The sequence below is a fragment of the Pygoscelis adeliae genome, unplaced genomic scaffold (assembly GCF_000699105.1).
Source record: "Pygoscelis adeliae isolate BGI_AS28 unplaced genomic scaffold, ASM69910v1 Scaffold113, whole genome shotgun sequence".
Classification (NCBI taxonomy): domain Eukaryota; kingdom Metazoa; phylum Chordata; class Aves; order Sphenisciformes; family Spheniscidae; genus Pygoscelis; species Pygoscelis adeliae.
Genome location: NW_008825108.1, coordinates 10,327,272 through 10,349,825, shown reverse-complemented (window position 1 = coordinate 10,349,825; position 22,554 = coordinate 10,327,272).

Here is a 22,554-nt window from a genome sequence, read left to right as displayed (position 1 = left end):
GGGGGAGGAGTGGGGGTCCCCAGGGGGCTGGTCAGGGCCAGCCTGGCCTGTGGGTGCCCCCAGGGGCCAACACCTTTTACTTTCCACATCAGTAACACACAAAGTTCTTACTTCCTCATGTCTTATTTCCCTGATTATATTTCCTTAAAACTAATACCTTTTAATGGCACTATGAAGTTTTGGTGTGTGGACCAATTTTTTCTTAAAAGAAACCCAAGATTTTTTACAGTCAGCCAGGACTGAGTTTGTCAGAACTAAACCCAAAAATCTTCATATTTCTAGTGAAAGAAAAATTACAAGAATAATCAAACCCAGTTACATGAATTGAAAAGTGATTGGCTTTTGCAGGGAACCATTTATGTCACTCTGAAAAACATATCTTAGAGAAGTGAGATTATTCATGTTCTACCTCCGTACCTTCACTGCCTATTAAGGGATCTTAGGGAACTAGCAAGATAGATGAATGAATTTTAGATAGTTATAGTTACATGTGATCACTCCCATGCAAATTATGTAAATGTTATCAAACATCCTGATATTTTCTGAAGGAGAAAGCAGAAAATTATTTAATTTTGTCACAAACACTTTTGAAATCTCCCTGACATCATAAAATACTTAATTTCCAATGAAACTGCATCTCTCAGTCCTTTTTGAGACAGAATTCATCAAATCTAACATTAACAAAATTTCCAGAACATAAAAATATAGTGTAAAATTATTAATCTCAAAATAGGTCCTCTTCCTATTTTTACCTTCATCCCTGCTTTCTTTGGCCTGTAGTTCCTTTAACTTTACTATTTATTACCCCTTTTCTAGCATGAGGAAACCCAGTCTACAAATTAATTATAAAAACTACAATTTTAAGTCAAGCTCCTAGATCCAGATAAAGGACATAATAGCAATATGATTTCCGATAGTTTTGAGTACCAGGAAGACTTGTAAACAATTTGCATCCAGTCTCAAACCATTTTTTTTTTCTTTTACCTTAGTTAAGCTAACTATTTCACTGTAAGGATGCTAGCTTGGCTATATCATTTATGTCGTAGATTTTGCATAGGAACTGCATAGGTTGCTGGGACCATAAGTCCAGTTCCCCATAGCTGAAACCCATTTTGAAATAAACATTTAATGCAGAAGGTTTTGCTGAATGTCTACTCTCTGAGCTTCAACTGACCGCATACCAAAGGACATTTTTCCAACCTCATATAATAAATTCACAACAAATTTAATTACCAAATGCTACATTCATAACATCCAACAGGAAAGAACTGGGAGAGGTCAAGGACTTTTAAGAAGCAATTATATCAGGCTACATGACACCTGGGGTCCGAAACATTCACCTTCCCAAGAGTACATCCAAAATAAATCCACTGGAGTTATTTCAGTTTGCAGCAGCAAACTGAAGAGAGTTCGGTCACAAGGACAGAGTTCAGAAACATTGTTAGAACAGAGTCTCATTCTTTGAGAAATCAAAGTTTAAAAATGTCTGGTAGCTACAAAATATTAACATCTACTCAGCATGGGAATAGGTATCGTGCTGATTCAGTTCCAAATGTAGTGGACTTTTCTCCACTTTTCTCTTTTAAGCACCTTCCTAAAATAATCTTCTCTCTCTAATAGTCTTCAGTGTGCCTCTCTCCAGCTGGAGCAACTTGTGCATATTTTCTTCTAGTCAAAGCTGCTTTCACAATATTTTGATTATTCTTTCTTCCCCCACATATTTGATGTTTTGAATTTAGCTTGTTAAACCAGGAATGAAACTAATTAGTTGGTGGAATCAACTGATGTGCAATTTAAAGTAATTTGTCATTTTATTTTAAGGATATCTTCTGATATATCTTCTGAACTTTAATTGGGCCACTGGAGAGGTTAATTAAAACTTTGTAGATTAATTAGGCAAATTCCATCCACTTTTCTCTAATTTAGTAATTCTCAGTTTCATTCTATCAGTTGCACTAATGTGTCTATAATGTTTCTTTAAAAAAAAGTACTCAAAAACATTGATATTAGAAAAATGTTCTTTTACTCTGAAGACTAAAAAGATAAAAAGCTTGTTTTAGTATAAATTTCATCATGGTAAGTGCTGTTGAACTTTTATTTTTCCTCTCTGCTTTTTTTCTATGTCAGATACATACGGGCTTCCTGAATAATTTGCAAGCTTACAATGCACATCGAAACTACTTCAATAAGAATGAGCGCATTGGCGGACTGCACAAGTGAGAGAGACAAATAAATCCTTCTTTCTGACCACCTATTTGAAGCATGCTTTAGGGAGTTGTAGAAAATAGCTTCTCTGTTCTGTCCCTGGGGTAAGAGACAAGCATGCACAGAGAGATTTTCACTTAATGATGAAGCTCCATCTTAAAACTTTTTGAAACATGAAAATTGTAGCCAGCACTGAATGCAATATTATCAATGTAATGTATAAACACATTAATTTTCCTATACTTCTCTCTCTATTGGAAAAAAATGTGTAATATATCATACTTAGAATTGTATTTATATTTTTATATCAAGTTAGTGGCTCAATAGCATATTTACTGATCAATAATATCCCGATCTTTTCCCCTGACATTTTCCACTCCTGTTCGTATTACAGTCAATCCTCTATGAGGACTAGATTCAACAAAAGCCTTAGGTGTCTGAAAACACCCTGCAATGAGCCAAAACCCTTAGTTAAAAGGTCAGACTCCTTACTTAACACTAGGGAGTGATAAAAAGATCAAAATGAGATCCAAAGTGAGATCCAAAGACCAAGACACAAGTAAGAACTGTTGAGAACAGAGGTTTTTTTTTTTTTAAATCTGACAGCCCTCGTGCAGGGTAGATGAGGTGTTGGTATCCAGCTGTAAACCATTGACTTGGGCTTTCCTCCTAAGGATGATGCTTTTAACGTTTTTCTAAAGAGCTAAGTAGCGTTCAGCCTTTCTTTTCTGAAGCACAGCTTTGTGAGAAGGGTATAACGGTGCTCACCATTCCCAGAGTAACACTCAGCCAGGAAAGGAGGGGCCCAGGTGTGTTCTCCTGCTCCTGCTGAGTGAACTCTGATGCCCATTGCTTCTCTCCCAGGAGAATGCCATTGCCACCAGGGCCATAACAGGGCTTAACGCAGTCTCCAACTGTTCTGCAGAGCTGTGCAGCAAAGTGTTCACAGTTCTCTGAGTCAGAGAGGAAAAGTAAAAGCATGACACCATACAATATGGTATTCCCCCAGGGAGTGAATCCAGGCCCTGCTCCCTGTGTGGCTTCTATATTTTATATTTAAATAAATAAATAAGCAATTTTACTATTTCTGTAAATTGCTTTTCTTGGTGAGCATTAGCACGTATGAGGTAGAAGTGTTTCAGTGAAGGAACTACTGCATATTTACTTAATGGTGCTTCTTTCACAAAGTGGGCACAAAGCTGCTCAGCACAACCAAAATGAAGGCACTCTAGGGAATGCTAAGAACTCAAAATGAAATAATGAGGTAGTTACAGCACTTCTGGGGGTAGGTGCAAAGATTACACCCATTTGCAAGGTTAGAGTTATATGTTTAAACATTACTTTTCACTTGACTCCCACAGTGTGTGCTTAAACTCTTGTGTAAGCATCACGTCCTTGGTACTTTTTTTTTTTTTTACCTTTTGTTAGCATTATACTTTTTATTTCTACTTAGAATTTCATTTTTATCAACAATGAGCCAAATGTTTTTAAATAAGGCAATTTAATAACACTTCTAATTTTAGTACAATTGTGAAAATATTGATCAAGATTGATTCCAAGACCAGTCCTTAAAGTAGTCCACTGGTAACTTCTCTCCAGCCTGAGATTTCACCTTTCATCACAGCATGTTCTGCATTTTCTTCTCCACCACATAATATTATACTGAGTTCCTATTCTAATTTAAATCATATTTTCCAATGAAGACACAGATCAAACATTTTAGCGACAAGCAGATAAATTAGATTTATTACTTCCCTTTATCTAGGAAACTATTTATTTTACTCAAAGAAGGATATTCTATTATTCAGACATGAGCTGTCTTTGATGAACTATGCTCAGTTTTACTATACTTTCTTTTCACTTTCATGTCTTCAATTTATTTTGCTCAAAAAGTGTTCTTAAAAAATGCACACTCTCTTTTGAAAATAAACTACTGAGTCTCTCTAGCTGCCCGAGTCACTGTTTCCTCCTCCAGCAGATGCAGTGTTATTAGAGATTCCTCGTTAACAAAAGCTATCTCCAAGCTCACAGATTTGTTAAAAGTTCTGGCTGACCTACAATTTGATTCACTCTGTGAGCCAGATCCTCAGTTCTTCTTCTGTCAAGTTCTCAGAGCTTTGCTTTTCAGATGTGCTACTCACCTTTTTCTGTTTTCCATTCTACTTAGCTCTGCTTTCACTCCCACACTCAAAGTCAGCAACTATACTGAAAACAGAAGAAAAGTAGTAATTTTATCCTGTGGTTCTACCTTCCCTCCATCTTTAACCTCTGGCCTGTCATCTGTATATTTTCCTTCACTCTCATATGCGTTCTATATTATTGGTTTGGCTAAGAAAACTGTACTTATTACTTTCATTTCTTTTAAGAAATAGAAAATCAACCTTTGCTTATTTTTTTTAATCCTCATTTTACCTCCAAACTCCTAAAAAAGAAAACAGAAAGATGGATGGTCATTCAGTTTCATTTCTCATACATATAGATTTCTTTCTCAATTCTTTCTAAGATAATGTTTGCTCTAGGAAAACCGGAAGCTTTTCTTTATGACAGACAATTTTCAAATATTTTTGTGCTTTTAACTTGTATATGGAAAAATGGAATTTCTTGAAGTGTCTGAAATTGGTGGGTAGTATTTATCTTAGTTTGTCAGAGTTTAAATTTAAAGGAGTTATTTTACTTTTAGAGATGTTTTTTGAACCTCGAAACATGGAGGTTTTTCAAGAAGTCCTGCTCTATCAAAAGTCTGTATCAGAATTGGTTTTGTGTTCCCTGAACAGGTTTAGAAGACAAAAAGAATACTTCGGCAAATGCAAGGTCTTCTTTTCATTATGTATAATCCTGCAGATTTCAGTACTTGATGAAATAAATCTTCCATTAGTGCCAACAAATTTTTTAGAGATGTGTCCAGGATTAGTCCAGTATGATTACCTGTCCTCTTAAGGAGAGCTATTATTTTGGTACTAGATCAGTAACTAAAGCACTACAAATTCAGTCTTTTGTAGGTTAAGCCACCAGCCCTCTGGAGCTACCTAACAATATCTTGCTGTACATAACATCAGTCAAGGGGAACATGCTGGTGACAACGTGCTTTTGTTTTCCATTTCGCAGCTTCAGCACGGTATCATTTGGCCCTGCATTGAGCCACAAGTCTACAAGCTAAAGCTTGGTCTAGACCCATCATAACCAATGCCCCAGGTCCATCTATACCGGAACTAAGAGAAAGTTTCATTAAGTACAAATGGTAAGGTCAAAGTTGTTATTATCTCACACAAGCACATTTCAGTGCAGCCTTTAAGAAATCATTTTATTTCATTTCTGGATTCATAAGTACTACTACTTCAGATAGACAATAACCATGTACCAGCAAAAAAGAAAATCTGATTTTTAGACTTACATTTTTGTTTAATCATCAAATTTTTATGTTTATTTTTCAGCTTCATTCTTGCAATGTATGTTTGCAGTGTGGAGATATGCTTCTTCCTAGAGGGTGGCAGAAGTGCTTGGTTCTCTTAAGACTGCAAAATGAAAGGTGAAAAGATGTACAAATATGTCAGAAATGGAAAAAGAAAGGTTTTTCAGGTGACCGACATAAATAAATATAAGCTATCAATGATACAGAAGAGAAATTAGAAGAAAGATCTTAATCATCAAAAGAGTGAGACTTTAAAAAAACTTCCAATAGAAGGAGAAAGGACAACAAAATTTTAGGACTTTTAAGTAAGAGCTTAATAAGATTATAAGCATCTCAGGGACCATCACAAGAGCAACTGTCATCTTTCTCCAAGTGCAGTTCTTCTGTCTCAGAAGAGTAAGATGCCCTCACCAGAATGGCCACGGCCCTTACATTCCCAGATGTTCATCCTGCCACCCACACAGATGTTACTGCTCCGACATTAGCAGATGCTGCTCTTATCTTGGGGGAAGAGGGGACTCAGCCCCACCACCAGAACCTGAGAAACCTCATTAAAATCTTTCCCTTGCATACTGTCTTAAGGGTGACTTGCTGCGGCAGCATAGCTCAAAGGAGATTTATGTGCATGTGCAACAAGTGGCAACTGCAAGTCTTGTACCAGCTTGTTAGAAGGTATTTAAAGTTACAACTTGAAGCCATTTTCCTTAGGGATTGGGGGGCAGAGTTTGGTTTGCTTTTTACCCATATCTTAAAACATAAGAGTTCTCACACATTTGTACACACGTGTAAGCAGCACTCGGAAGGGATTTTGCTGGCTTTCCCTAAGCTTACAGAGACAAGCATGTGGCAACTTGTGTTCAGCACAATAAGGGGCATATAGGAGAAAATTACAAGGTTTCTGACAGAAGACTGACCATTTTTTTGCATTTTCCAGCATTTTACAATGTAATATTTCATTTTGTTAGTACTCTCTTGTGTAATCAAGATAATATCTTGAATATTACTGTTATCTTGTAAAGAACTTTCTTGTTTGTGTAGTATTATTCTCTTAGTCACCTGTTGTGTTACATATGTACACACACAAATGTGGTCAAAGTCTACGAGCTCTTGAGACCCGTACTGCCTAAAAGGCATCAGAGCCGTCACCGAGAGCAGGGTACAGCTGGGCAGGCCATGAGAGCTGCAGAACTCCTGAGCCTCTGCAGTTTGGTGTTCAGTGCACCAAGGAACTGAAATCAGAGGACACACTTTATTCAGCAGCAAAAAGCATGCACAAAGAAAGATTAAACCTCAAACCCACATTCTGGGGGCTTGCCTACTTCTCATCAAAGTAGGCAAGTTCTTTCAAAGGTAGTTATTACAGGCAAGCATTCAAACTCTCCTGGCTTGGTGCTACACTTGCTGCATGCTTCTGCTATCGGTGTGCCTCCCTGAGACGCTGCTGCCTGCCCTGCTGCTTCCTCATAGAGAGCAGAAACTTTAGTCACCTTGGGTTTGGTCTGCTGGGGTTTTTTGGGGGAGGATGTCCAATGGAAAAGGCTTGAGCTTATTCTCTAGCCACAGGGAAAAACAAACAAACAAACAATCAAAAAAAACCCACTGGAGATTAAAAAGGGGTTTTTTCATGGTTAATTCACTCACTGATTTTTCTAAGGACTCAATATTCACATTGGAAATACTGAATCTCTGCCTCTTCTCTTTCATTTCCTACTGTCCCCTCCTCAAACAGCCATTTTTAATGTAGCTCTCTGAACTCAGGTGATGTAATAACAAGCAGGTAAGCTGAGTTAAATTAAATATACATATAAGCTAATAGAGTTCTCACTCTTATCTTGAACTGTGATGTGATTTAATTGAGAAAAAAAATCTTAAAAACTTGCATTTCAGCTCTATTAGTGTGTTACATAAGGAAATTATACAAATCAATTGCAACTTTGAGGATATAAAGAAAAAAGAGCTGAAGTGGTAACTGTGCTCCAAAGCTTGATTTTGAAGCCACCATAAAAAGTGAAGATATATTAAGAAATGACATGTATACAAATGGGCTTTTAGAAGATATTCTTCTTGACCGCATGATCCTATTTTGGTTGATTTGTTAGTATTTGTTACTTGAAAGATCTTTGCAGTTCTTTCAAGAAACGCACTGGCAGAAGTATGTGAAATCTCAGTAATATTAAAAATCAATATGAAAGAAAAGAAAGAGATTAATGGTAAATTCTCATCTATAAACCATACACTTGTTCCATGGAGAAACTCAACACAGCCTCTCAGCACAACAAGATCTCTTCAACATGCATGATTCTGAACAGCACTTTTCCTGTTTTTAAAACATTTCTATATATTATTTGACTTTTGATATTCAGTGTAACTCTGCCACTGTGGGAATACAGATTGTGCTGAAATAATTAGGCAATGCTGCAAAGATCAAATCTACACAGGATAGTAATTTATTTATAGCCTTCTAAAGCACAGTATGAATGAAGGAGATGTTTCTTGGACTTACCTTTGTGTACAGTCCAGTAGTTCTTATTCATGCAAAAATCCCATGGCTAGTAACACAGCTTTTGCCTGAGAAATTGCCTCTTCATAAATAGGTCAGTTTATGGAATTGCTTGTTTATTTCCTTCAACAAATCAGACAGTGCTCCATATTTCAATTCTTGACATTTTTCTTGTGTTCAGATGTGTGTCAGCTCTGCTCACGTTTTATATTTTTTAAGTAAATGGGTGATTCATCCTTAACACATATTCCTTTATATGACTCATTTATCTCTGCATGCAGTCCTAATCATGCAAATGTTTCAGCTACCATAGCATCAGCAAGTAAAAAGCAAGAACTATCATCTGTGCATGGACAATTTGAACATACAAAACCAACATGTGTAGTTTTTTCTTTATTTTCTATTAGCTCTGGGGCAATTTCATTTTTTATTTGTTTTTAAGTGAAATTATTGTCAATATCAGTATACACATAGGCGTACAGACACAAAGATTTTTCTATGCTGATAAGACTTTGGATTGACTATTACTCCTAAGAACTAAAGCCCTCTACTTCTTCAGCTTTTGATGGCATTTCTTTTTGTTAATATTCTGTGAGTGTGTTTTCTAGAAATGTCAAAATTTTGAGTTGTTGTATCCCATGTTTAGAATATGTAATCCAGCATACTCAGTCCCTTACAAAATTCATCATAATGAAATGATAAAAGCTCTGAATCTTCACTACCTTTTAATCATATAGTTACTTGGATAAGTAGCTCTTTGAATTCACTTAAGTTAGGCAACATTTTCAAAAAGAAAGACAGCCTAACAGCTAGCATTAAGATGACAGGAATATATTGTGAAAATCAGATATAGTTTTGTAAATTTGATCCCTTTTCACAGAATCACAGGGTGGTTGAGGTTGGAAGGAACTCTGTAGGTCATCTTGACAAATGTCTTTGCTCAAGAAGGGTCACCAGGAGCAGGTTGACCAGGACCACATCCAGAGAGTTTTTTAATATCTCCAAGGATGGAGACTCCACAGACTCTCTGGTAAATCTGTGTCAGTGCTGTCACCCTCACAGTGAAATTTTTTTCTATATGATTAGGCAGAACCTCCTGTGTTTCAGTTTGTGCCCATTGCCTCTGGCCCTGTCACTGTGGACTGCTGAAAAGAGCCTGGCTTTGCACCTTCTCTTCAGATATTTGTACACATTGAAGACATCCCCCTGAGCTTTCTCTTCTCCAGGCTGAACAGTTCCAGCTCTCTCAGCTTTTCCCCATAGTACAGATGCTCCAGTATCCAGTATTTCTAGGAATAATGCCCAGGAAGGCAGAGGTCTTTCCAGGGAGAGGTAATTATGTAAAAATAACATAGGCATAATTGGGGAAGGGAAGGAAGAAAATGATTGGTTTGCTAGAAAATATATTTTTGGGACAATCAAAGCTATTTACTTATTTGGATTATCTCTCTCTAATAGTTTTGATTGAAAGAAAGTGACAGGATAGGAGGAATAGAAAAGTTTTAAAGCTGATGTTTCTTGATATTTCTTAAGCAAAATAACAATTTTAGAAATCACTGAATTTCTTTGCCTGGCCATTTTCAACATGTAAGTTTGAAACAAAAAATGTTACTTCAAAATGACAAGCTACAAATTGCTTAAGGTGAAAGGAAAGAAAGGGGTTTATATTTTAAAACAAAACAAGACAAACAAAGATGGTTAACCAGAAAATGAAACATTCAGATGAAGAGCAACGGGGAAGGAAGAGAACAGTAGCTGATACACAAATCACTTTTTAACTCATTAAGGTTTACTTTTATTCTTTTGCTTGACTCTAAACTCATTTCTCCCTTTGTATCTTTTTATTTTCTGAAAAAAAAAGGTTATAAAAATCAGTTCCTTATCCAGACCTAGAGATGATGTCCACTGCTTAACCATAATAAATTAAATTGAGCCCTCAGTACTGTAGATAGTTGTGTTTATGTCTAACTATGATAACAGGAGTTATCCCATTATAAAAATTAAAAAAATAGTTGCATACAGCATCCCCTGCCCCATGATAATACTAGAGACCCTGTGGGATAGTAAAGATTTCTTTTCAGCCTCCATTCCTTTGTGGGACTGAGTTGCAGACTCAGGATTATGTTCCCTTGTTTACAATTAAATACATTAAATCTGTTTGTGCTATTAGAAATGAATAATTTATTTATTAAACTACATATATAATTTGAGAACTGTCAGATAAAAATACCTCATATGGATTTATAGAACTACAAAATTAAACCTGTATGATTTCACACAGTTTCTATTATATATGTTTTGGTATCTTTATACCTATTTAATTATTTTTTCTGAAGAAAAAATAATAATATCTCCTTTCCCTTGGGAACTTCTATTTGTACCCTATTGACCAAAACTGAAATTTTATGTGTGACTAAATGGTCAAACCTTCTTCTGTTCAAAGCCTTATAATTCAAAATCTTGTCACTTATGGAAAAATCCAGTTTCTTTCCAAAATTTTTAAAAAACGTTGGTGTAATAGCCTGGTTTATCTATCATTCTCCAACAAGTAGAATAATATCACTACATTTTTGCTAAAGCTGGATTTACTGAAGGTGAACACTGTTGACATTTGTGAGCTCTGTGAAAGTCTCTGAACATTATCCTATATATCCTACATATATCCATGAGTAGTCTTGTAAAGACTGTAGGGTACATGACAGTGTCTCTAGCACTTATCAATTTCCTGAAACAAATAGCTACAGAAAGAAAATGAAATATTTTCCACTGATCATGTCTAGATTTTTTCTAAAGCAAACAATATTTCTAACTTAAATATGCTTAATACTGTCCCCAGATGAAATAACACACTTAGAAAGTTGGCTCTGAATGAAACGATGTCTAAAAAATAGTGTTTAAAAAGGAGCTTTCTTTAAGAATTTGTAGAGTTTATAACAACTTAATAAAACAAGAAGGTTTGGTTAAGAAAAATAATTACAAAGTCTGCAGGTGCACAAGAGCAATGATTTTAAACTGTGCAATTCTAATTACATGGTTCAAAGTACTGAAAACTTGAAAAACTCTAAGAGAAGTATAGCTTTGTGTTAGGAGGATTATAAATTCCATAATGGAGTTCACAAATATATTGTAAATTCTATAAATTCTGTAACTCAGTTCATCCTGTTCAAGGTTTTTAGAAGCTCTGTCACTGAACCTGGTATAGACACTAACATCTATAAACTGAATATTTGTCAGGGATGACCTCACAGAATAATTATATAATCTATAACAAAACAGGAATGCTTGCAACTCAAGAAATTAATCTACTAAATTCATCACTTACAGAAGGGACAAGACAGTTTAGCCTTTAAGAATATCTATCTTTTGGAATAAAATACCAGGTGCTGCTATTTCAGGCCTGTAAAACTGGTTAAAATGACTAAAGAAACAACTTCGATTAGCAGTAGCAGTTTCTACCCATAAAAAACCCGTTTAGGTTCAATTTCATGAACTGATTGAGGACCCCTTTAGCTGTAATACAATAAGACAAGCTGAAACACATTCATCTCTGTTCTGGATCTCTCTTCTTTTGATTTTTCTCAGCTTTTACAAGGAGAGGGGATTAAGTATTACCTTCCCTCCCACTCCAGATGTCCATTTGTATTAAATGTCATACACTTCATGTGCATAGGTCAGCCTATCCTTCAACAAAGCCAGCGAAGAAGCTTTTTATAACACTCAGTTCAGTAGTTGCGTGAGTCATTAACCACTGAGGAAAACAGCATTGGGTTTGTTCAAGGATTGGGATAGCTCTTACTCAAAGCACACATATTTTTCTATGGCAATAAATCAAAATCAGTACTGCTAACTATTATGAGACATTGTTCTGCTCAAAATCTTCTGTAGAACTTGCATACAAGAGATAAGATTTAATTGCTCTGAAAGCTCAGATAGCTTTTACTTAATGACTTTTTCAAATAGTAATTATTGACTCAGTTAATAACCCTGGCTTCAGAGGTGCTTTGGCCAGCTGTGTAGATATAAGGTGAAAGATTTTTAAGATGCCATAAGGGAACCAAAGGAATAATTTTGGTCAATTGTGTAAATGTTGTGCATACATAATATTGACCTGGGACATGTCACCTCCCTGTAGACTTATGGCCCATATGTTATTGCATCTGTGAAGCCATTCAGTGTAGAATCAACAAAAAGTTACTGAAGGTGAATACCTTTCAGAAACATATGGGTGTGTTGAAAAAAGTACTTATAAAGCGTACGATATGCAGAGGAAATTGGAAACAGCACAGTTTAATTATACATAAAAATATTTCTAAGTATTTAACTTGAATTGCATACTGGAAAAATTAACACAAATATTTAAAACTTTGTAGCGTAAAAAATGGCAAAAGTTATTGTTATGAAGTATTTTCCTCATTTTAGAAAAATAGTTTTAGAAAAATAGAAAAATAATATATTTTTCTTTCTGTCATACAGTTAGTTCGCTGCAGGTTCTCTTCCTCCTCCTGATCCTCCCCTTCATTATTATTACTTTATTTTTTTTTTTTTAATGTAGCCCTTGTATAGTATTAGCATCAGAGCTGTACCTGTACCTGAATAGGTATTATCTTACAATACCATAGACTTTGCAGTCTAAAGAAACTGGAAAGCAGAGCACGGTAGATACCTCACGTGAGAACCAAAGTGGGTGATGTGTTTTTACATTTAAAACTATTCACAAAATAGCACTGTTTTTTAGGAGGCAAGGAAGGTACTTTGTGTTTTTTCCACTTTGTGGTCCACTAACCCTATTTTACAAAAATATGCATGTTCCTCTGAGATCAGAAAAGACATTAAATATATGAAATAAAACTTTGCATCATCCAAAGGCGGGGAAACAGTAGCTTGTCTTGGTAAAGTGCTGATTTCCAGATGAAAGGCTCAGTTCCCTAGCAGAGCTAAGCACACCCAACTTTGAAATCAGGTGCTTGGAATTTGTAAAATGAATTTCCCAATTCCTTGAAATGATCCGAGACTCCAGTGTCCAGCAGTATTGCAAATCCCGGCTAACATCAACATAGATGTCCTTTGAGAATACAGGCACCATAGAGTGTCACTACAAATACCCAGAATGCCAAGCTTTTTGAGGGAAACAGACATAACACAAGACTGTTGTGATCTGCAAAAACCTGGATGAAGTTCCTGATTATTTCTTCAAGGAGGCATGATCCTCTATGCAACCAGCCTCCTGTCAGACTTAGATATTGAAGAGTGACTTCCTCACTCAAAAATAGTGAATTTTGTACTGTCTTTTTGGCCTTCAAAACCTTCATTTTGGGAAATCTCAGTACTCTCAGTGTCCAGGTGTTCACTGATCATTTGCTATGACAGCTGCCCATAACAAGAAAGGACAACTCAACTTGAAAAAACAAGAAAAAAAGACTGAAATTCATTGATTAAGGGATTCTGCTCTCATCTAGGTCTCTTTGTATATAACCCTGAATAGAACAAGCCTAATATTATACCTTATAACTACCACTCTGATGAACAATCTGCAACTGAAATTATCTATTAAATAATAGGTATTACAGTCTTTTCCATATTTAGATTTCAATGCACTTTTTAAACTGAGTGTCATTACTACCAGCATTATAATGCAAACGTGAACTGAAATTGGGTGAGAAGCTTTAATAATTCCCAGGTTGCACATTACACAGATCTTGCTTACCTAAGAAGCAGCATTTAGACTCACCAGTGCAAGGAGATATAGGTAAGAGATAGGTAAATAAGTTGAGGAAAAAAAAAAAGATGAAATATTGAAGATGAAGGCAAAACATGAGATTGGACTTGATGTAAAAGGAAATTGGAAGCCAGTGAAGGGATTAAAATAACAGGAAGAGATATGGTCAGTATAACAGGAGTGGAGGTAATCCTGGCAGCACTATATTTGATAGACTAGAATAGGGAAGCAAGTTGGGCTTCACAGTACGTTAGAGCAAAGAGAGCTGTGAATCAAAATGGTTATTCTAAACTGGCTTGTGGAAATTTAGGTATGGACACAGACACAAATTTTGAGTCTCAGTCCTGCAATGAGATTGGTGGGAGCAGCCAATGTCAGCATGTATTTTTCAGGATGAAGGGTCTGCATGTGTCCATGGACATCGAGAAATTCTGATTCAAATATGTGACCTGAGCCTCAACACAATCTTTAGTTAAGACATGACATGAGCAATTTAGGATCAGAAGTTTAGTTTGACTGTACTAGGACAATTTGACACCATGTTTCTGAAGAATCAAAGGGGAAGAAAAGCTTTATATTTCATCATCATCAGAAGGCTTTTGTTTATAATATACACCATTTTTAGCTGTTTCTAAGAAAGATGTTACCAAGCTGTCATTATAAGTGATTCAATATGCCATTGGGAAATATGATCTTTGAAAAACAAAAATGACACAAATCTAGGTCTCAGAATTCTTGAATCAGGATTCCTAGAGATGTCACAGAATAGGTAAGGTGATTGTCCACCTAATTTTTAATTAATACTCTGAGCAATTAGCACTGCCCATAAGAAATTCCTCATTTTTCTTTTGAATGAGTTATACTATTTTCTCTTGATATAAGTCAGTCAAACATATAGCAAGAGTTGTATTTAACTTGCTCTTATTTAGTTTCACAGGAATAAAGCCAGACTCAAAAATGTCTTCCTCTCTTTGATCAGGAGCTCTACTGGCTTTACAGTTACTGTATCAGCATATAAGGAGTAGATTGCAAGAAAAAAAAACAGTAACATACAATGTTGTATATTGTGTAAGAAAGAATTCATTACAATGACGTTAGGCAGTAAATTAGCAGTGTAGCTCTGCATGGCAGAGATGTGCAGGAGATCTAGGCAATAATGAGCATTATGGATGTAACTCGAGTTGCAGATTCAGACAAAATGCTTCCTGAAGCTAGAAGGAAGAACATGAAGGTTGAAATTTGTCGACACAATCCTCTGAAATGGTTCCCAGCAGCCCAGTTATACCTCTTTCATGAGAGGCTGGTATCACTGGGTTCTCCATAGCTTGTGGCTTAGTCTGTGCCATAGAAGTTTTTATTTAAGTAAATATTCTGAGGGCTACAGTGAAGGAGGCCACCCTTTTGTTGCTCACAAGCTATAGCAATAGTTATTTCAAGGCAATGATCGTTGTTTAAGTACAGATTACAAAATCTGGACAGGTCACAGAAATATATATTTGAAGGCCACATTACTGGTGCTTTTCAGTGGATATGAAAGATCATATCTAAAAATTTAACAAAATTTTAAAAAACTTTATTTTCACACTTGACCCAATTCTTTGGATTTTTACCCACAATTCAGTTAAATGTTGCTTTGTTTCGGGCAGAGTGTTATTCTCTGGGAAAACTTATAATAGTTAGTTGCCTCTCACTACTACCTGTAGTGCAATTACATTATTTTCTTTTTAGGTTTATCATATCTACCTATTTATATGCAGTATGAAAATCATGTAAGGCGTTAACGCTCTTGGTACTAGAAATTTAGTCACCAATGGCTGGTGAATTTGGTCAAACATCAAACTCAGATAATGTTTTTGATGAACTACAGAAACTGTTAATGGCACACATATTTCATGTCATTAATATAGTCGCTGTGAACAGATGAGCAAAAATAATCAATTTGCTTTAGTTCTTGATCATTTGTTATTTCTTGTGATATAGAGATCTTTAGTTGATTGTCATTTTATCTCATGAGAAGGTTCTCATCTCTTCTGAGATATCTCATTGGCACTATTAGAGGTAAAACACTAAACAGAGGGGGTTCTGTTTATTTTTGAGAGAGTAGCCTGTGTAGGAAAGGAATTGAGGAATGGTAACTTTGTCAAGGAAAGAGCTGTGAAGGAGTAGTGCAGCTCCCAGGCATATAGCAGCTTTTAAAATTAAATTAAAGGGGTGGTATTTCAGGGTACAATAGACAAAAGAAAATACAGAACTACTGAGTTTTCCAATAGAGACTTCATTCCTAACTTTTATATTGTTTATTTAAAGAAAAACAAACACTGTTCTGTAACAGAAGAAAGCCACCATAAATGTGAAGAGAAGACTTCTTCATTGGATTGAATTTACATTTATGCAGATTTTAAAAATAAAACAAAAAGTTGACTAGTTCTTTGGTAAGCACTCAAGGCCTAATGAATCCCAGTTTTTAAACTGTTCTGTTTGTATTTCACCAGGGTCACTAAATCTGAACAGCTCCAAAGGCAGCACCTGTGCCTCCACAACAGTCAGAAGGAAGTATAGCTGCTATTGCTCCTATAACTCCTTTCCCCAGGGTGCCTGTTCCCTAGACAAGGTGAAGGAGGAAATGAATTGACAGTCCTTTGTGCAACTCCATGATGAGACTACTGGAGTTATAACAGACCAAAGAGCTCCAAAACAGCTAGTGGGTGCTGAAGGATAGGAATCAGACAGGCAAGGATTACAAGAGGTTCCTGTAGAGGAACAGGAAAAGTTCAGTCTAAATCAATTTCTGTGAGATACTTGCAGCCTTCTATAACCAATCAAGCATGTGTCTTCCTCCTCCTTCATCCTCTGTATCCTTCAATTCTGAATATCATCTCCAAATCATCACCCCACACCAGAACTGGACTTGTGGCAGGTGATTGTCTCTGGCATTGTCCTACTCCCTTCTGCATATGACCCTTCAGGCAAACAAAAGCAGTGGAAACCTTTCAAATTAGTTCTTGAAGACCATGCTGACCAGTTTAAGAGCAGATCATCAAAATACAACTTTCATTGTAAGGAAAAACATCTAGAAGGCCCAAATTCATTAGGCACTAAAACTAACATTCAGGTACTGCTAATGTGCATTTTCTCAGCCACATTAGAGACTGATATAAGCTTTCAGCTCATATCCACTTCAGATATGCATTGAGAAATCTATTCTGTATTCTGAGGTCTCCAGTCTATAAGCATCAATTTATGGTTATAGACAGTCATTATCCATGGCTACTGAAAAGCCAAAGGCCATTCTAAGAGAAATAGAGGAAACCGTTTTACCAAAGTGTATTGACTGTAAATTAGGGGCTCAGGCACAGTTCTGATTAAAGTCAAGATCTCCTTTATTTTCAGTACCTGTTTTTTTTCCAAATGATTGTGCTGATATGTTCAGTTTATTTCAGGAATCAGCGAAACAAAGGAACAGCTTCTCATCTTGTGCAAAATTGGCACAGAAGAAAAAAGGACCTTTGTATAAATAAAATATGCTGAATACCATGGACAAAATAGGGAGGTTAGTAAACGTAAGAAGCAAAAAGAGATATACAGAAAAAAGACCAGGTTAAAAGACAGGAAGATAGAATTTAAAGTACAAAGAAGCATAAAAGTGATTAACAGAGAAAATTAAAGCAAAAATATAAATCTGACTATTGAAGGAATAAGGTCATGAAAAAAGAAAATAAAAAGCTTAGACAGGAAGTCAAACTAAAACCTTACAGTAAGAGTGTGTGTAAATACACAATATTAATATTGCAGTAGAACAAAACTAATTGTTGTGGTTTAACCTCAGCCGACAACTGAGCACCACACAGCCGCTCGCTCACTCTCCCCACCCCGGTGGGATGGGGGAGAGAATCAGACAAGTGAACGTGAGAAAACTCATGGGTTGAGACAAGAACAGTTTAATCATTGAAATATAATAATAATAATAGAATATACAAAGCAAGTGACGCAAAATGCAATTGCTCACCACCCACTGACCGATGCCCAGCCAGTCCCCAAGCAGCGGCCCCCCCAGCCAGCTTTCCCCCAGTTTATATACTGAGCATGACGTCACATGGTATGGAATATCCTTTTGGGCAGTTTGGGTCAGCTGTCCTGGCTGTGCCCCCTCCCAGCTTCTTGTGCACCTCCAGCCTTCTCAGTCTGGGAAGCATGGGAAGCATGCTTTTCAGCATGGGAAGCTGAAAAGTCCTTGACTACACAACAACTAAAACATCGGTGAGTTATCAACATTATTCTCATACTAAATCCAAAACAGCACTATACCAGCTACTAGGAAGAAAATTAACTCTATCCTTGCCAAAACCAGGACACTAATTTAGGTCTGGGTTGGGTTTTTTTACTTCTTTTTTCACATGCTCATAGCTATTGATTACATTTTTTTCTTGCCCCAACATAAAAAATAAAATAAATGACTGTTATTCCACACATCATTTTATTCTTTTACCAAAAAATGCCCCACTACCAACATCTGAGAACAGTTTGCAAGAACTCCCTCTAGAAAGATTCTCCTGCTCATAAAATGACTCATAAAAGATTCCCCTGCTCATAAAAGTAACTGCCTGTCATTTTTCCTTATCACTTTTCACTAACTAATATTGATTTTTTTTTTTTTTTTCATCAGAGAGCATTAGTGTCCAAATTCCCAAATGTATTGGGTTTGCATGGCAAGGTTTTGGTAGTGGAGGGGCTACAGGGGTGGTGTCTGTAAGAAGCTCAATGTAATAGTAAAAAGTTGCATATCTGCAGATACAGAAGACAGAACAAGACAGAAGTGTAATTTCATAAGAGAGGATAAATAGAAGTTTGGATAACAAAATTGACGATAAAAGCAGAAACTTTGGGTAACAGAGATGGAAAAAAACAAGGCATCCAAAGGTTATAAATGCAGAAACAGCTTTAGTTATCTACTTAAATTTTGTGTTTATAAAAAGAAAGGTTTATTTGAGATTAATTTGTTTCTCCTTGTCTTTGACAAACCGTTTCATCAATGGCAATGATTCTGTGCATATATCAAGGAATTTGTCCTGATAGTTAACTGTTGGTATGGAAGTCAAGATTTGTATGTGCCTTGAGGGAGGAGAGGCAATGAAGAGAAGCTACATTTCATATTACAGGTTTAAAAGTTTCTCATCTAAGTCGTGATACCAGTAACTCCTTGTGCTGTATGAATGTTTCTGAAACAAAGGCATTCTGACAGTGAAATAGGGGAAGCGCGACTCACAGGACAACCAACATGGCATCCAAATGATGCAAATAATAGTCAGAAAACATAATTTAGAAACAACTACATAAATAGTCTTCAAACTAAATGCAGGTCCCACTTCCTGTTTCCCTGGAAATGCAACAAGTGGATATTTCATAAACAAAGAATTTAGAGTAGTGGAATTTCAACTCTTACCTTATAGTCATGTTGTATGTTGCATTAAATAGATTACATTTAAATGCAACCTCAAAACCAGACATGTAAATTTTAAAGCCTTTTTGAAGATTTTTTTTTTTTAAAGCTTTTTTTAAAGGCTTAAACTCTTTTTACACAAACACTCAAGAGCTGCCCAGGCAAGCAATAGCAGTTCAAATTTCTAAGTCAGAATTCCAAATGCTGTGTACTCAGATACAAATCTGATAACAGCATTTTCGGCTTAGGTCTGTCATATTTCTAACAGTAAATACACAAAGAATGGTAGGCATTGGAGGGAGAGGGAGGGTTTTTCACCAATGCCCTGTATGTCAGAGTGCTCTGATAACTGAAGTTGTGAATAATTATCTAATCATTATATTCTAAATTATTGACAAGGGCAGCTATAGTCAACTTCATGCACTCTTTATTTCTCTTTTTCACATTAAATTGAAAGTAAGTACATGGACAGGGAGAAAATAGAGAAGTACATTACCATGTACAGTACAGTTAGAGAGGGTAAAGAGAGTAAACATCCATTCAGAGAAATAATCCTCTTCTTGAGGACATACCAGGACATACCAAATGACAATAAAATACCTAATGTTGAATTAATATGGAATTCCATAAATATATTAGAAAATGAAGAAGAGGACTTAACAATTCCACTGCATAAGAATGTTTTTCCCCACTTGTTTGCAAGCATTATTAGTAAATGTTATGTGTCCTCAGGATTAAGAGGAAAATTTAAGGAAAAATGGAAAGGAATTCCTTCATAACAGAAAGGGAAGGCTACCAACAACAGCCAATAGTAAAGAGACTACTTCAGTAGTCTTCAGTGGCCACCTTCTGCCAAACAAACGCCTTTCCACTCTGACTTTTTCTATGAGGTAGTAAATCTGTTGTTAGAAGAGCTGAAGAACAGCAGCTATCTAAGATGACATTCATAGTGAAAATGGTAATCCTTTGTGCAAATATCACTTCTATTTCCTATGCTATCCATTTATTTTTTTTTTTTTACATAAATATCTGCATCAGTTTTAACAGAAGCTGTAAATCTACAGCTGTATGAATGTTTCTTAATCTACAATTAAGCTATAAATAAGGATGAGATGAGTTAAACCTCAAAACTTTGTGTAGGTGTCTATCTATGAGATGGGATTGCTGGTTTAGATTACACACCTAACTGATCTTCATATTGCTAAAATTAAAAGGGAAAAATCACAATCTCAAATCCTCCTATCACCGTCAAATTGTTCTCTGTAGTCTCTGTACTTAGTTAGCACTTGGAACTGAAATATTTACTCCTGCAATAATCCCTAAAAATGCTATCACAAAATACTGTTTAATTCCGACCCTCCGCAAGAGGTACTTTGAAGTGGTGGTGTTTATCAGTTTACCAAGGAATTCCTTATACCAAAGGAATGTAATTATAAAACCCAGCTGGGTCAAGTCTGAATTGTATTATTGGCTAAATCCACATCACTGGTACTTTCAGGCTGCTTTACTCCAGACTTTCTTTAGTGTGGTCCTGTGAACTGAACCCCCCTTAGAGGCTTGGGTGCTGAAAAATGAGCTCCAACTCAATTAACTAGCAAGGCACTCAAAAGCCTAATCACTTACAGTCCACAATCTCAAGAAGAGGATTGCCTCAGAGCTCCAGGACTTCATGACTTTAAGGTCTTCACGAATAGGATCTCTGCAACTTTCACATCATGAGCTTGGAACTAGCAGCACATTCAGCAGCATTCACCAAGCTGAATGGTTCTCAGCTCCATGGGTACCTAACAGCTGTCCCTTGCTTTGGGGCATTTGCCATGAATTTGAGGCAACCTAGTGAGTCTTTGGGGATTTGGTGGCTGCTTAAACATAACACAAGAAGTTCCATTCTTTTTTTGTTGTTGTTTTGTTAAAAGGAAAATCCAAGGTGATTCTTTTTTCTAATATGTTTTTCAATGTCTCAATTTTTTTTTCTGCTGAAAGATTTTCTTTAAGAATCAAAAACTTTTTCAAAGTCTAGTTTTCCTGCAACACAGAAATTAAGTTTCACCCTCGCCACACCATTTAATTGGTAATTGCAAGCCAATAGCACAGGTGTCTGTCTCATCCTTCACAGTAGCAGCTCTAGATGCACTTATCCACATCACACGCTCCTACCAGAGACTAATGAATACTTAAGAAATTATCTGAGATCTTCAAGGCATTCTTCACAGAGAGTGTGCAAGGACAGAACATGCCTAGCTTGAAAGGAACATGAGGAAACTGTGAAGTTTTCTATGGATATTAAAAGCTGCAGAGCAGGAGAAAAGGGAAGCAACATCTCATGGGAAAATTAAGTTCATAGAAGAAATAATATAATAGCTGGTTTTTTAAGCCCAGCAAGGAATGTATGAGAATGTATTAAATAGGAATGATGTTTTTCAACCTTATTTTCTCTTGACAAAAAAAAAAAGTTTGTCAGTAGATCAAGGGTTCCCTGGATGAATTCATTTATTAAAATAATATTTCATATAACTAAGTTCTGCCTGTGGACTGATTACCAACATTACATTTTGAGTATCTCATATCTCCACAGAGAAGGCTTAATTGGATATATCAGTCATTTGGTACATTCTTCTTCCCTGTCTGGATTATTTTAGTTTTTCAGCTGACAGGTTTATGGTGAGTGTGAATAAATCCAGAGAAGAGTTAAAATCAAAGTCAATGTTGAGAATTAATGAGAACGGAAGGTAGTGTGTCTATACAGAGAAAGAGAGATACACGTACATTGATAATAATGACATTTCATGCTCGCAGCCCCAGATCCATAATGTTTCCTTCCTGTTGGCACAGTCTGCCTCTTATACTGCCTCGAAAGAGTCCCAAAGTACTTGTGGATTTTCTAAGGTCAGCTGCACAGAGTCCACCTCTGCCCCTAGCTCCCAGTAGCCACAAACTACTAGTTTGATTCAAGACTAGATCAGTCTCTCAAATTCAATTATTCAGGCAGGATGGCTAGTGACAAAAGTAACAATGTGTACCACTGATTAGACAGCACATAGGACCATGAGGCCTGGGCTAGGAACACAACCAGACAGAAACCAACTATTTGTTATTTTCAACTATTTAATGACTGAAGAAAATGTGCTGAAAAAGCTTATCCAAAAAAAGTAATAAACTTCCGGTTGAGGAAAACATCTGTAGGAAAACATTCCAGGCTTAAATGTGTACTTAATTTAAACTAAAGCAAAAGCTATGTGCTCCACAGTCTTTCATGCTTTCTCAATAGCCAGACAACTCATCATTGC